This window comes from Mustela lutreola, chromosome 14, assembly GCF_030435805.1.
Source record: "Mustela lutreola isolate mMusLut2 chromosome 14, mMusLut2.pri, whole genome shotgun sequence".
NCBI lineage: Eukaryota > Metazoa > Chordata > Mammalia > Carnivora > Mustelidae > Mustela > Mustela lutreola.
In genome coordinates, this window is record NC_081303.1 from 69615186 (window position 1) to 69629224 (window position 14039).

At 49.7% G+C, this 14039-nt stretch overlaps 1 protein-coding gene across 5 annotated transcripts in view; it reads right to left on the reverse strand.

The window, feature by feature from the left end:
- Window positions 1–14039, reverse strand: part of NOS1AP (nitric oxide synthase 1 adaptor protein) — a 263224-nt gene that overhangs the window by 114350 nt on the left and 134835 nt on the right. The window lies entirely within an intron of this gene.

Consider the following 14039-nt stretch of genomic DNA (forward strand, 5'->3'; position numbering starts at 1 on the left):
CAGCACCCCAACCCCCACCAACAAAACCACACACAGCTGCCCAACTGCTCGTGAGCACCCACAGCGTTTATCAGCCTCCGGTGCAATCAGCCCTTGTCTGTGTCCCTCCAGAAGGAGGACTCCGCCAGGCCATGGCTACAGCTTCTCCAAATGGAGTCTCCGATACCTAACACACTACTCTGCACTTCAGAGCTGCTCAGTAAATCTTTGTTAAGTGAATGAATGAATGGACCATGAAGGATGGACATGGCCTTGTATTCTTCCCCTATGCTTATTCTCGTCTTCCAGGGCCCTGGTGTAAACACCAAGCCCTCAACAACACATGCTGACTTGTCACCCATGCATTTGTGGGGTTTGTTCTGAGTACGAGAAACGGGGAGGGAAGCTTCCAGATCCTTTGCTCACACAGTGGAGTTCAGGCTCCAGCAGGAACAAGCACTCTGCTTTAAGGGCCCTCCGTCCAGGTGGCTTATGGACCTCTGCAACCGCCACCCTATTAAGCAGCAGGGAGCTGCCGAGGGCACAGCTCAGTCTGCCCAGGAGTGAAGAGAATGTGTTACCTAAGATTTCCCTGAAGGGTTCAGAGAGTGCCGGTTAAGGGTGCTGTCCGGCCACTGTCGCCCCGAGCCAGATGACAGTAATCCCAAGCCACCTGCCGGGTGAGCAGGCAGGGGACACACGCATACACATGCGTGCACGCACACACCATTCAGTCCCAGAAGTCAGTGAGGCCCCACATTTAGTAAGCTGCTGATAGTTGCAGCTTCTTGAAAAGGACACAGTAAGGCAATAAGACAAGGTAACCTGGGCAGTTAAGGGGCTGGTTTCAACGTGTCACTACGGGGGCAGGGAGGGGAGCAAGTGTGCGAGAAGCCGCACAGCCTGGCATTGGGAGCAGAACCATGTACACCCCGGGAAGCCTGGTCCAAGCCCTGGTTTCATGTTAGACACAAGCTGCCTTCCCTCTTCATCTGGGTCCCAAGAGTCGGTGAGCAGTCAAGGGGGTCCTTCTGCTCCCTGCAACTATGCTGAGAATAACATCAGAGAAACATAAAAGCTCTCTGAAAGCGGATGATTCCCTAAGTTATTGTCATTGGGTTGTCTCATTCCTCTGTGTGGTCACCACGCTGCTCTGCGGCTCTCCCTCCAGGAGCCCCTCCTGTGGTCTTCGTCCTTCCAACGGCTCCTGACACCCCTTCTCGCTCAGCCAGACGTGGGGGCTCCTCTAGACACATACCCCAGCTTGAGGGCAGTGGTCACATCAGGTATTTTCTTGTGTCCTTAAAGCTCAGAGCCCAGCCCCTGGCCCGTAGGCTCGCGGACCCCAAGCCGGGGTGTACACACATGCGGGTGCGCAAGTGCTTGCCCTTCTCATCCGCCAAGGAGCTGACCACGGGGACAGCAAGTCGACCCCTTCCGGGACAGGCACCAAAGGGCAGTCGGTGTTTTCTTATGCCAAACTGCATTGCCCTTGAAACAGAGCTTCAAAACCTCTGCTGACGCAGTCCACCAAGTTGTGGATACAGTTGACAGGTTAAAATCCGATCTGACCCACTTTAACTGACGGTGGGGAAAGGGACTTGTAGTACGAGAACACGATCCGTGGGCCACAACGGTTACTTCAGAGACTCGTTCCAAAGAGGAGCCTGAGCAACCCCCTGTGGGCACCTGTGTACGGACCGGAGGCATCTGGGGCTCGTATCTGTTTTGGCTTCGGTGACTTTTATAGCAAAAGACTTCTTATCAAGACTATTATGGTCCATTAGTTAAACCAGATGTTAAAGCCATGAATCACTAAAACAAAAAAAAATGGACATACCTTGAGCATTTTAAAATAAGTATATAAACAGGTTTACTAATATTTTTGAGCCTACTGGTGATCTGTCCTTTAGGTACGGGTCCATAGATTAATTGCCCAAAGTCTTCTTGCATAAATAACAGATTTCTAGTTTGCTTTCTTCCAAGTGGATGAAGACCTTGAAGACATCACACAGTAAGACACAAAGACGGCTGCAGGCAGACCCCTTCCACAGCTGCTTCTCTCCTTTCAACTTTTTAACTCTTGCCATTGTCTTTGCACCTAGTTCACCAGCAATTTCTTTTGTAGCAACTCACTTTTACCAATTTTGTTGGAAACCCTCAACTTAGTTTCATTCACACAGCAATTAGAGGCAATTAGGTGTTAAGCACTTGGAAGAGTGCCTGGCACCCAGGGGTGCTCAATGCACGTTAGCTATCTATCCCACTCATTCCATTTATGTCATGATCAAGTTACTCAAGTTACAACAGCAAATTTACTGTTGCAAACAGGTAACAGCAACTTGCACAATGGACTCCTGCTACGCACTCAGCCTTAATGGAGGGGAATTACTGTGCACACAAAAGTAACATGGGCATAGAGCATACAGTAGCCATTAATGCATTTTGCAAAAGGGATGGAGACTAGCAAGTAAGTTAAATGGAGATCACGGAAGAGAGCGGCTGCTCTGATGAAGTCCTTCCAATCCCTTACGTTCTTCCCAACGTAGACGCCATCGCCAACCACAGCCAATGTGTAAAGCCACACCTGGCTTCTCGGGGAGAGCTCCAGGAACAGCAACAGTATCGGTTTTTATTTGCAGTGTCTGCTTCCACTTTGCAAGATACAAAGCTAAACCTTTCTCTGCCAAGTCTCCCTAAATTTAAGCGGGCTGGCCAATGGCATGTTAGAATGGGTGGTCTGTGTTCACTTGAGTTGAGCATTCTTTTAATAAAGGACTTAGTTATAATGCTTTAGTTCTTTAGGTCTCGTTTTCATTCTTGTAGGCCAACTGACAATTGCCGTGGAATTTCAGACAGAGCTAATCCACAATCCTGTGTACTTAAAAATCAAAACTGACCAGCATCCTCACCAAACCAGGCACCACACTGAAAAAGGGATTGGTCCCCAGTGGGCCTTAATGCTCATGTGAATCTCAGTGCAAAATAGGGGAACAGGGACAGAAAGGGGCTGGCCTAAGGCCTTGGGTGAGGGCAGGATTAGCAGGACGTGAGACCAAATCCCGCCCTCCTGACCTCTCTCCTGTCCCAGCAGCTGCACTGCCTTCCCATGGCCCATGTTAGAGGTAAGTGGCTTAAAGAGGGCTTTACTAGGTTGAAGTCAACATTAGGAAACGGAATCCACCAACACGATCCATGGCCCTCTGCCTTGAATAAGAATTTACCCAAAGAAGAACAGAGGTCTTACTCCTGAGGGACTGATCACAGCTTTCAGGCCAAAGTTCCTGAAAAGACTGGTTCAGGAGCTCCTACCACAAAGGGAAGAGTCAAGAATCCTCCCCAGCAAAGGTGGGAGCTGGCCTCAGCAGTAAGCGGGAAATAAGCTGGTTTAAGTCACCGCCCTCTCTCCAGACACCAAGATGAATTCAATAGCCCATACACGGATTACTGCGCTTCTCTGAGGGTCAAGGGTAAGCTGAGGCCCTGATGAACACGTTACCATCCAGATGATACATACCACTTCACTCCCAAATAACCAGTGATTTAGCTACAGGAGCCTGCCCCGACAGTGCTGGGGAGGGGGATAAGTGAGGGAGCCAGCAGGATCTGCATCAGAGCAAGCTGGTGAATGGCGGCCTTGAACCTGCCAGTCTCGCTGAAATCGGTGGGTCGGCCCGGGGGCTATGGGTTTCCAATGAGAGACTCCATCTCTAAATAGTGAGAATCTAAAGGAAAGAGAATGAAGAATAAGACCCATGCCATGTCCTACCAGAAACAAACGAAAGGTTGGATACTCTTTTCTAGAAGTATGGAGAGAGGCAGCGGAAGACCAGACAGACCAGACAGACAGACTTGCCCCACCTCCTCAGAGGTTAGCAGGGTCAAACGCAAAGGCAGGAGGAAGCATGTGCTTTTATGCCTGGTAGGTGGATAGAGTCATGTTAAGACGGTCGTGTAGCTTCTTCCGAGTGTCCTTGGGCACACTGCTCGAGCTCGCAGCCCCTCAGCTGGACAGTACAAATGTCCTACTGTGAGCGATGGGTTCCCTAAAAATACTTCTCAGACGATTAAGTGAGACAGCTCTGCAAAGCATCGGACACAGATTCGGGCATTTATTAGGCGCAGTATAATGGCTGCCTTTGGGCTGAGTAAATGAGGAAATGGTAGCACAGGGCCCGACAGGGTAGGAATTCAAATCTGCCGCCTGGGTAGCGGGAGAGCTACCAGCAGAGGGATCACGAGGCTGAACCGTCCTGTAGCACTTAAGATGGAAAGGAGCCAGACGAGCAGGTCCGGAATGAAATCCAGAATACAAAAGACCTTGGCCAACAGCAGGTGATTGATAAATATCTTTGGAATGAGAAGCTACACAACACGTCATTTGCCTCCTGACATTACGCTAGGACGAGGAGAAGGGACATGAACTATACAGGCTCTGTCCCCACCCCACCCTGAGGATCCTTCCAGCCTCAGTTCTGATCTCTACCAGATGGGCCCAAAGGACCTGCATGTCCCCTCCAGTGCTCAGACCATCTCTAGGATTCATTCAGCCCATGAGAGAGATGTACAGGCCAAGGACAAGCCCACACGTATGCCCGTGTGTCTGTGTGCGGTATCTTGGGAAGGGGTGAGGCGGGCTAGCCCTCCCCCAATGCCAGCCCCAGGCAGACCAAGGGACAGAATGCCAGGGATTCACCGCCGTCACCTTTGTGTGGCCGCCTTTGGGCCTTCAACGGGCACAGGCATGGGCACGCATGCAGGCCTGGTTTTAATTAAGCAGAGCAATGTCTGTACCCATCCAGCCACCAAAGCTTTGATCTCCCCACGGGGCATGCTTCTGCACTGCTGACTGCGCTCCAAGAGTCTGAAACACAAGCCAGCAAAAGCCTTTGACAGTTCAGCCTTGACCAAGCTCCCGGCAGCGGCACCCACACAGGTGTGCCCGAGGATGAGGGCCGGGGAGGAGGAGGAGGAGGCCGGGGCAGGCTTCTCTGGGTTAGGGACGCTGACCAAGCAGAGGCACAGGAGGGCCAAGGCTGGTGGCTACATATGCCATCCAACCAAGACAGGGAGAAAAATGCTCTGCTGCAGGGAGACCACTAGGAGTCGGTGCAAATTCATGTAAGCTGTGGGAACCTCTCCACCATGGGAAAGCTCTCAGAAACGAGGGTCCAGGGTCTAACTGACAAGTCTACAGAGGGTTGTAAGATGTGCGAAAGACAAACTTTCCCCTGCGTTGCATCTATTCCCCATGTATTAAGGACTCACTAAAGGAATTCTCAGATTTAAACCAAAAAGTCGCAGCCCCAATCTATGGGGATAGGTAGGCAGAGTCTGTTACCAGCAGACTCAGGCTGCATGCATCCTACCAGAACAGCACTGGAAGCAGCAGAAGGGGCTAGAGTTGGGGTGCAGTTGGGGGACCCCAGAAGGAATGGCCTGTTTTCCTGCACGAATCCAGATGTAGCACTCCAACTGGCCGAGGACAGAGGGTGGTGTGTGTTGGGGGGTGGGGGGGTGGGGGTTCTTCTACAGAACATTGGGGACACATGCACTTTCTGGAACGGGCTCGAGACTTCTAGCAGCAGCCACTCCTCCCGTGACATAGCTCTTTCCAGTAGGACTGGGATCACAGAGAGCAGGGCAGCAACATCTTACAGGAAGGTATAAACTGGGAAGGACAGGGACATAACATGTTGCCGGGAACAAAGAGAAGGACAGACAGACTGCTCAGGAGGGGTTCAGAAGCTGGGGAGAACAGAGGCCAAAATGACCCCACTGACTTCATAAGAGAAAAAGGTCTACTGGGAGATAGTCCTAGAGTACAGCTCTAACAGTGTCCAGCAGCTTTCCCCTGACCAAAACCTACTGACTTTCCACCATCTATGGAGTAAGATAGGGCACTCAGTGCCTTCACTCTGAGAGCCCAATGTACCTTCCCATCCTTGCTTCATTAAACCCGACCTGTTCCAGAGACACCCTCAAACTCACAAAAGCAGACTCCAAGGCACAAATCTGAGAACCACTACACTGGCTTAATTCATAAGTGCCCAGACTCTGAAGCTAGACTGTGTAAATATAATTCTGCTGCCTCCTCTTACTACTTAAAGTGACCTAGACCAAGTTCCCTAACCTCTAAGCATTTGTTTCCCTTGTAGACAATGAAGCAGCCGTGCCCACACATCATAGGATTATCACAAAGATGAGAGGAAGGTAGTCGTGACGAATATTTAACAACTGTATCTGGTTCGTAATAAAGTTTAAAAGCATTTGCTTCTTTAAAATTTATACAGTCAGATTCCAAGTTGGTCTCATGGACCTTCGCCCTTTCGAAGCCAGACCAGCATAAAGCCGAGGCAGGCTAACAGACGCAGGACACAAGAGAGCCCTGCAAAATGTCCAATTCCCCGAAATGGTCCTGCAGCTGTGTCCATGGACCCCACACATACAACACAAAAGATCACAACATTCCCCATCTTCGGCTTCCCTGAGGAGAAGAAAAAAGAACTTCTACTTTTTATGACACAGCAGAGGGGATGAAATGCTTTCTACAGAAGAGGCAAAATAAATCAGTTCCAATAACGGCCTTTTAATTCCCTGATCCCCAAGAGAAAGAAAGGAAATGAACAATGACAAGCATTCCAACGACGGCCATTACCAAGCAGCTTTTAACAGAAGCAACATAAACTACCTTCTTTTATTCAGAAATTTGGAGATCGGGGTTTTTGCCACCTTCAGGACTCCTGGTCATGACTCTTCAAACTGAGAAGAGGGTAAGTCTTGCACCTTACAAAGCTGGGTTCACACCCTCGTTGGAGTCAATCCCATTTCAACAGTGATCAAATGAAGCCCAAGGTCCTGGGTCCCCATAAGCCTCTGAGCCACAAGAGCATGGATTTTTAGTGAACTCTGTGCTCATTAAAGAGAATCTGATCTGAAACTAATGATGTACCGTATGTTGGCTAATTGAATTGAAATTAAAAAAATAAAGAGAAAATATGTAAATGTAGGAAGAAGCCAAACAGCCCGGTATCACTTGCCGCAGATAACCACTGTTAATATTTGAGTTTCCCTATCTTTTTTTAATACATAAGTTTCTGTTTGGAGTTTGGTTGTTGTTACAAAATTGGCATTCTATTTATATACAATTCTACAGGCTATTTGACTTAGCATAATAAAGGTCCCCCACCAAGATTCTTGTAAAATTTTAGAACATCAATATTCCATTATGCGGCCACATAATTATTATAATTATGAGCCAGTTATCAATTTTTGGTATCTCAGCTGCATATCCATGATGCTATGACCAGCTTTCGGATCCAACTGTGCTATCCAGAATGGTAGCCACGAACCACAGTGTTCAGCGTTTGAAATATGGCCAGGGTGAACAAGAGACGTGCTCTGGGTAGAGCACAACACTGGCCTTTGAAGACTTAGCACAACATGCATGAAATATCTCATACTGATTATACTGATCTTATACTGATTATATACTGAAATAACATTTTAGACACATCGGCGTAAACAGATCACATTCCCCAAACAAATGTAACCTGGTTCTTTTGGTTTCTCTTATGTGGCTCCTAGAAAATTTTAATTCACATATGTGACTTGCATTCTATCTCTATCGGACTGAGCTGTTGTAAACATTTCTCCTTTGCCGGCTGGCACCACGTGAGGTCTTGTCAGCAGAGGGTGCTGGAAGGACACTGCAGTAATAAGAGGTTCGAGCTTTTGCTCTTGCTTGCATGGCTCAGCAGGAGGCCTCCTGGCCCCTGGAAAGTGGGAGACTCCTGTGGCACACATCCTCCCCTCACTCTGTCTTCCTGGGGCCCCCCGTGACTTCTCCACCCTCCAGTGAGCCCCAGATGCACTCTCTCTCAAGAGACCGAAATCTCAACGTTGGGAGACTCTGTCTCCTACTTTAACCTCTCTTCGTCCTAGAGCTAGAAGTTGCACTTATATTCTCTAAAATTCTCTTTACCACTCTTGCAATTGGTTCTCGTTTACTAGTTAATAATTCTTTATATTCGGGGCACCTGGGTGACTCAGTCGTTAAGCGTCTGCAGCCCAGGTCACGATCCCAGGTTCCTGGGATCAGCCTCGCATTGGGTTCCCTGCTGGGCGGAGAGCCTGCTTCTGCCTCTCCCACTCCCCCTGCTTGTGTTTCCTCTCTCCATGTCTCTCTCTGTCAAGTAAATAATAATCTTTAAAATAATAATAATTATTGTTTTTATATTCCATTTTCCCTGGTAAAATGCCCGGTCTGGTTTCCGTCTCCTGCCCAGACCCTGTGGATAGGGAAGTCCCGGATATGCAAGTCAGAAACGGAGTGTCAGCGAGGCTTGGAACACGTGCCCCACACCCTCCATTCCCCACTGGTCTTTTTCTCCAACACCGTCTTCCATCCTTCCCCGTGGTCCATTCCCTGAAGGCAGAACTGTTACCCACGACACGACCGCACCCTGCCATCATCACAGCAGCTGCTGTTGGGTGGCGGGTGACCAGGTGACCGCTGAAGAGAGGGAGAGGTGACACGCAGAGAAGAGAAAACAGGTAGAGGAAACAAACGCTAGCTAGCTTCTAGCCCCAACCAGCCTAGCCAATAAAAATAACGGATGTTACACATTATTATAAAACAAGAAAAAAGTAAAAGTTACAAAAATAAAAAGCAGCTGCTCATCCGTTTGGGGTGAGCCGAAAACGGAGTGAGCTGGCCTGGAGCCAGCCCTACCTGGCCCCAGGAAAATATATAAAGAAAACAAAAAAAACTTTTTGGACACCCATCCTCTCCTCACCCCAGGCACCCAGCCAGCCTCTTACTAACCAAAGGTTCTGCTCTCCATCAACAGCTCTGGATGTTGTGTCCGCACAGGCCTGGCTCTTCCTCTCACACTGACCTCTGCCTCCCCTCCCCCCAAAGCCACAGGCAAGCTACACATCCCAGGGACATTTCTGGGGACATTCGAAGCCATCAGCATCAGCCCCAGACCCCAACTTCACACCAACTCCTATCTTTAATAAAAGAACAAGATGGGGCGCCTGGGTATTCTGAGTCAGGTAAGTGTCCGACTCTTGATTTCAGCTCAGGTCATGAGCTTGGGGGCGAGAGATCGAGCCTCCCGTCAGGCTCTACGTTCTGCGCAGAATTCACTTGGGATGCATGCTCTCTCCCTGTCTCTGCCCTCCCCCTCACTCTCTAAAATAAATCTTTTACATAAATAAAGGATTAAGATGGTACCTGCTCCATGGAAATCTTAGTTCTCAGATTCCTAGCAATACATTTTGATCAACTCTAGTTCTCTGCCCAAGTGCCCCATCTTCTCTGGCCCCTTAGACTTACTGATCACCCCCGGTTAAAGCCCCCGTGTGGTAACTCCAACACTAGGAGCTCCTGCACGGGTCTACTCCTTTTGTTTTCCCTCTTGTGTTTCCTTTGATTTGACACTCAAACATCAGTCATGTTTCACTGACTGTAATACATTGTCTGTGAAACGCTCGTGAGTGCGGTGAGGCTCTGAAAAACCTTCTCTTCCTCCAGAGAGGAATTACGTGCCTTTCACAAGCAAGTGGAGAGGAGCAGCACCACCTTGATTCTACCCCGCTGATCGGAAGCTACGTGTGGACGTGGGGAGGGCTGGTCTATTCCCCCGTGTCCTCTCTCCCAACATACAACCTGTTGGGTCTCCGAGCTGAAAGCGGGGTGTGGGGGGAGGAGGGTGTTTTCCAGGACCCCTCCCCTTTTGGGTGAGCCCTAGACCCACAGTTTATCTCTCCAGTTCTGCAAGATCATTGAAAGCTCTGTGTACCTGTTTAGCCTCATTGCTGCTGCTTACAAGCCCGCCAAAAAAAAGTGAGGGGCACGCGGCACCTAACGTCAGGCTCACCTCTCGGTCTTTCCCTTCTCCCCAGGACACGCAGCCTCAGCAGCCCGCACACAGACCCCGCATCACTCACATTCACACACACGTAGGCATGTGTATGCTTTTCTAGTCTCCTCCCGCCGCCACCGTGGAAGGATGGGTAGGAGACAAACTTCTCTGTCAAAATCAGGAGAAAACCCCAGAAAGAAAGAGCTTGCTGTGGGTCAGCTTCTCAGCCCAACCTCTATGCTTTGCTCCCTTCAGGGTCCTCTGCTGCCTCACTTCTGGCTGCAAAAGCAGGCTTCTCAGCTACACCGGCCTGCAGAGGACACCGGGTCTTCGTCCCCCGCCCTGGCCATAAACCCTGTGTTTCCACTGCAGACATTCCCACGTGAATCTTCTTTAACATTCTTGTGCAATCAACTGCTTTCATCTTACTGCTCCTCCTCCTCCTGCGTCTCTCATGGACACATTTTAAGACCTTTTCAGAGCGCTCCGCTGGTCCTGTGTGCTCACGTGAGGAGGGCTGCTCATCCACTGCCTGCCTCCCATGGACAACGGCTTTCCTAATGGGCTCCGGGCTCCAGAGGTCTGTTTGCGAACTCCTCTCGCCTAGGAGCTTTCCCTCCTTCGCTGCCCCTCCCCGACGGCTGACACCATGGCTGGGCCATGCCCAGTAGGATACACGACTCTGAGCAAGGCTGGACTGCGGGCTGTTAGGCTCTTCTCCTTTACAGACAAGGAAGCACAGGATATCCAGCAGATCCGTGGTGCTGTCCAGCCGCGGGTCCCATCACTGAGAGCCGCCGTAAATGACCGTCTCCTGAGTCCTGGCGAAGGAATCTGGTCCTGCCCGCGGGCCACGTGCAAAGTGCATGGACACACTTCACTGGGGCAGGTTTTGAAGTCTGGAACAGCACTTCCCCCTACCTTCTATTCCTGGTCCAAAAAATTCAATTTTTTAAAAGATGTTATTGTAGAGAAAGAGCTCATGAGAAGGAAGAGGCAGGGAGGAAGTGGGAGAAGCAGACTCCCCGCTGAGCAGGGAGCCCGACGTGGGGCTCGATCCCAGGACCCGGGATCATGACCTGAGCCGAAGGCAGACACTTACTGACTGAGCCGCCCAAGTGCCCCTAATTTTGTTTGAAAACATTTCTAGAGGAAAGAGCAGAACAGTTTGTGCTGGGAACAGAGGAGAGATTATTTTGAATGTGTTTCCTATAGTCACAAGAAGTCTACAAAGATGTTAATATGGACCTCTTAACTATTAAAAAGTTTATATTCTTTAAAAAAGGTTATAATTTTTTTAACATATAGAAATAGATCATTCAATGACAAATGCATTGGTCGGGGGGGGGGGGGGGGGAGAAAGACCGGGAGCATATAGTCAATAAATGTTAAATGATAATGTTTTAATTCAGGGTGAGAATTTTATTTTTAGCTTATTTTAAACATATTTTCTGCAATCATTAATATATTGTCCAGGATGCTTTTCTTCAGCTTGCAAGGCAAAGGGAAATGAATGGTACAATGAGACCAATTTGTTCTCCCCCTGCCCACATCCCCCAGACAAACTGGCCCTTTGGGGAGGAAAAGCTAGGGGCCTCCTGGAGGAAGAGTGAAGAACAGAATCCAGGCCTGTCGTGGAAGGCTACTAAAGAGGGGAGGATTTAAGAGCTCCCCGAGGGCAGCACCAGCTTAGAAAGACACAAAGCGCTAATGGGCGTATTTATCACTCGCTCCCTAACTAGCAGAGCTCAGGGAAGACACAGAGCCCGAAGGAGGGAAAGGGAGCTGAATCAGCCTGCAGAAGACAGTAAATGGCTCAGAAAAGTTCGGAACGGCTTCCACCAAACTGCCACAGAAAAGCCTTCCCGATGCCCCCAAACGAACATCAGGGTGGTCTGCCGGGTTCCCATCACACCTGGTACTCGGTCTCCGGTGCACCTGTCACAGTCCACGAGTGCGCCCCCCTGCGGCCGTGCTGGGTGTGACCCCCACCCAAGAGCCCAAGGCCTGGGTCCGCTCCCCTCCCCACTGAAGCCGCAGGACCCAGTAAACGTCTCTTCAGTGAACGTAGGACACAAGCAAAAACATTCTTACAACATTCCTGGTTTCTAAACAAATCAACCTAATTTGCTTACTTTCATTTTATGAAAAGAAAAATAACTTGAGCTGCTAGTGGGCTCTAGCTAAAGACAGGGTGACTCCTGGACTTCCATCCCAAGGAGCACCCCACGTGATCTCAGGACTGTGCCAGTGCAAGGCCAAGAACACGGGAAGTCACAATCCTCGCCCCTCGAGTCGGCAAAGGCATGACCTTAACCTAGATTAGTTGGAGTGAACACTTGGGAAATGGCACTTGGGACGACCTGTTTGACGTACCTTTAATCCTCTTTGGAAAAGAGCAGGCACATCGTCATGTATACACTGCACTCCCCCAGACACAGCTTCTCTACACAATCTCCCTTAACAGGGACGCCCTGCAGGTGCTCGTGTACCCAGTTCACAGGCTGGGGAAGGTCAGTGGCACTCAGAGGCACAGCTGGGCTGGGGCACCTGCTGTGGAGGACGGGGGGGTGGGGGTGGGGGAGAGGCGCACAGCTGCAGCGCTGGTCTATGAGCTGGAACACGGTGAGGGATCAGGAGGGAGAGACCGGAAGGGATATTCTGCCTATGACCAGTTGTGCTTTGTGTTGTGACAACAGTCCAGGCCTTCGGGAAAGGGGAGATCGTTGAATAAAATAAAAACTAATGCGTAAGAAATGGGGGAGTGACCTCCTAACCCTACGACCTTGTTTAGAAAACATTGAAGCTTGTGCTGATCTTTATTGTCGCAGGCTCCAGAGGGACCAGGATGAATGGTTTGGCTTGGGGAGAAGCATGTGGGGTCCTGGCGGGGCGGCAGGCATCCTGTGCCTGGCTTTTGGGTCTTGGGTCTATCGCCGGGAAGAGAATCATTTCCGATTCTCTTAGAACCTTATATTTCCTGCGATGCTTCTTTTTTAGATGCTCATCTCTCCCCATTTAAGTCTTCCCAGGACCCTCCCCCACTCCATTTTATTCATGACCCCCAAGCCCCTGGCCTCCTCCTGAGAAGGTCACTCTGGACCTGTGTGGTTCCATCCTGTGAAGACCACTGGTCTTAGCCAACACCAGCGGGTGGGGGGGAGGATTCCTGGGGCAACAAAGAGCCTAGACTCCCTCCCTAACTTCTCTCTGACCTTCTGCCAAAGTTTCTCTGGATGAAGTCAGACTCGGGGGATGGGTCCACAGCATCGCTTCTGTCTTCTTATTTAATACAGTCTTCATATTTTGTTTTGTTTTAGGTTTTGTTAAGGCAAAGCTTTCTATCCGAAGCGTCCCCCTCTTAGCGCCGCAGCTACCTGCCTCCAACGCAACTCGTATTCCTCTGTTTGACCTTTCTCTGGGCTCCCAGGGTTCCGGTTCCAAGACCCCGTACCTAAAAAGTTCGACCGCCCTAAAAAAAAACAAATAAAGCCTTAAGTTGCCACTGGCGTGTTTCCTCTACTAACAAAGTTCATTGTTCTTATAAAGCCAAGTCTCCACCAGAGGAGAAAGAATTTGTAAATGTCAGAGGCAGGAAGAAACTGCCAGAAATACAGTCGATGCGAAAACAACCAACAGTGCCTTGAACAGAGAGGCAGGCAAGAAACACATGAATGAACAAACGGTGTCAGGAATCCATCCTCACCTGACTTCCCGAGTGGGTTCCTGAGCTGCCACATCCCAAGCCTCAAAACTGCCTAACACGGACCGAGAAAGGTCCGCCTCTCCCTCCCTCCCTCGCTTTCCACCAGAAACACTCCGAGATCTGGAACGAGAGGCGTTAGGACTGCACACTTTGCTCGTTACAAGGTAGTGACTCTACATTCTTTAAACCTGCAGATGCAAAGTACCAGTGAGTACAAATTAAAAATCATTATTTACATAAACTTTCTGAACGTGAACTGGAGACTACCTTTCACAGACTAACTCTCCAGTTTAAAAAAAAAAAAAAAAAAGAAAAAAAAAGATACCCTCCAGAGCACCCAGGCACAAGGGAAAGGTGCCTTTGGGGTTCAGAAATAAATTTTATATGTGTTATATAACCATGTAAGGTATTGAAATGTTTACCTGGACTCCTCTCAGGTTTCCTCCTGCAAACGGGCTAACATGCCAACAGGGGCAGCCGTA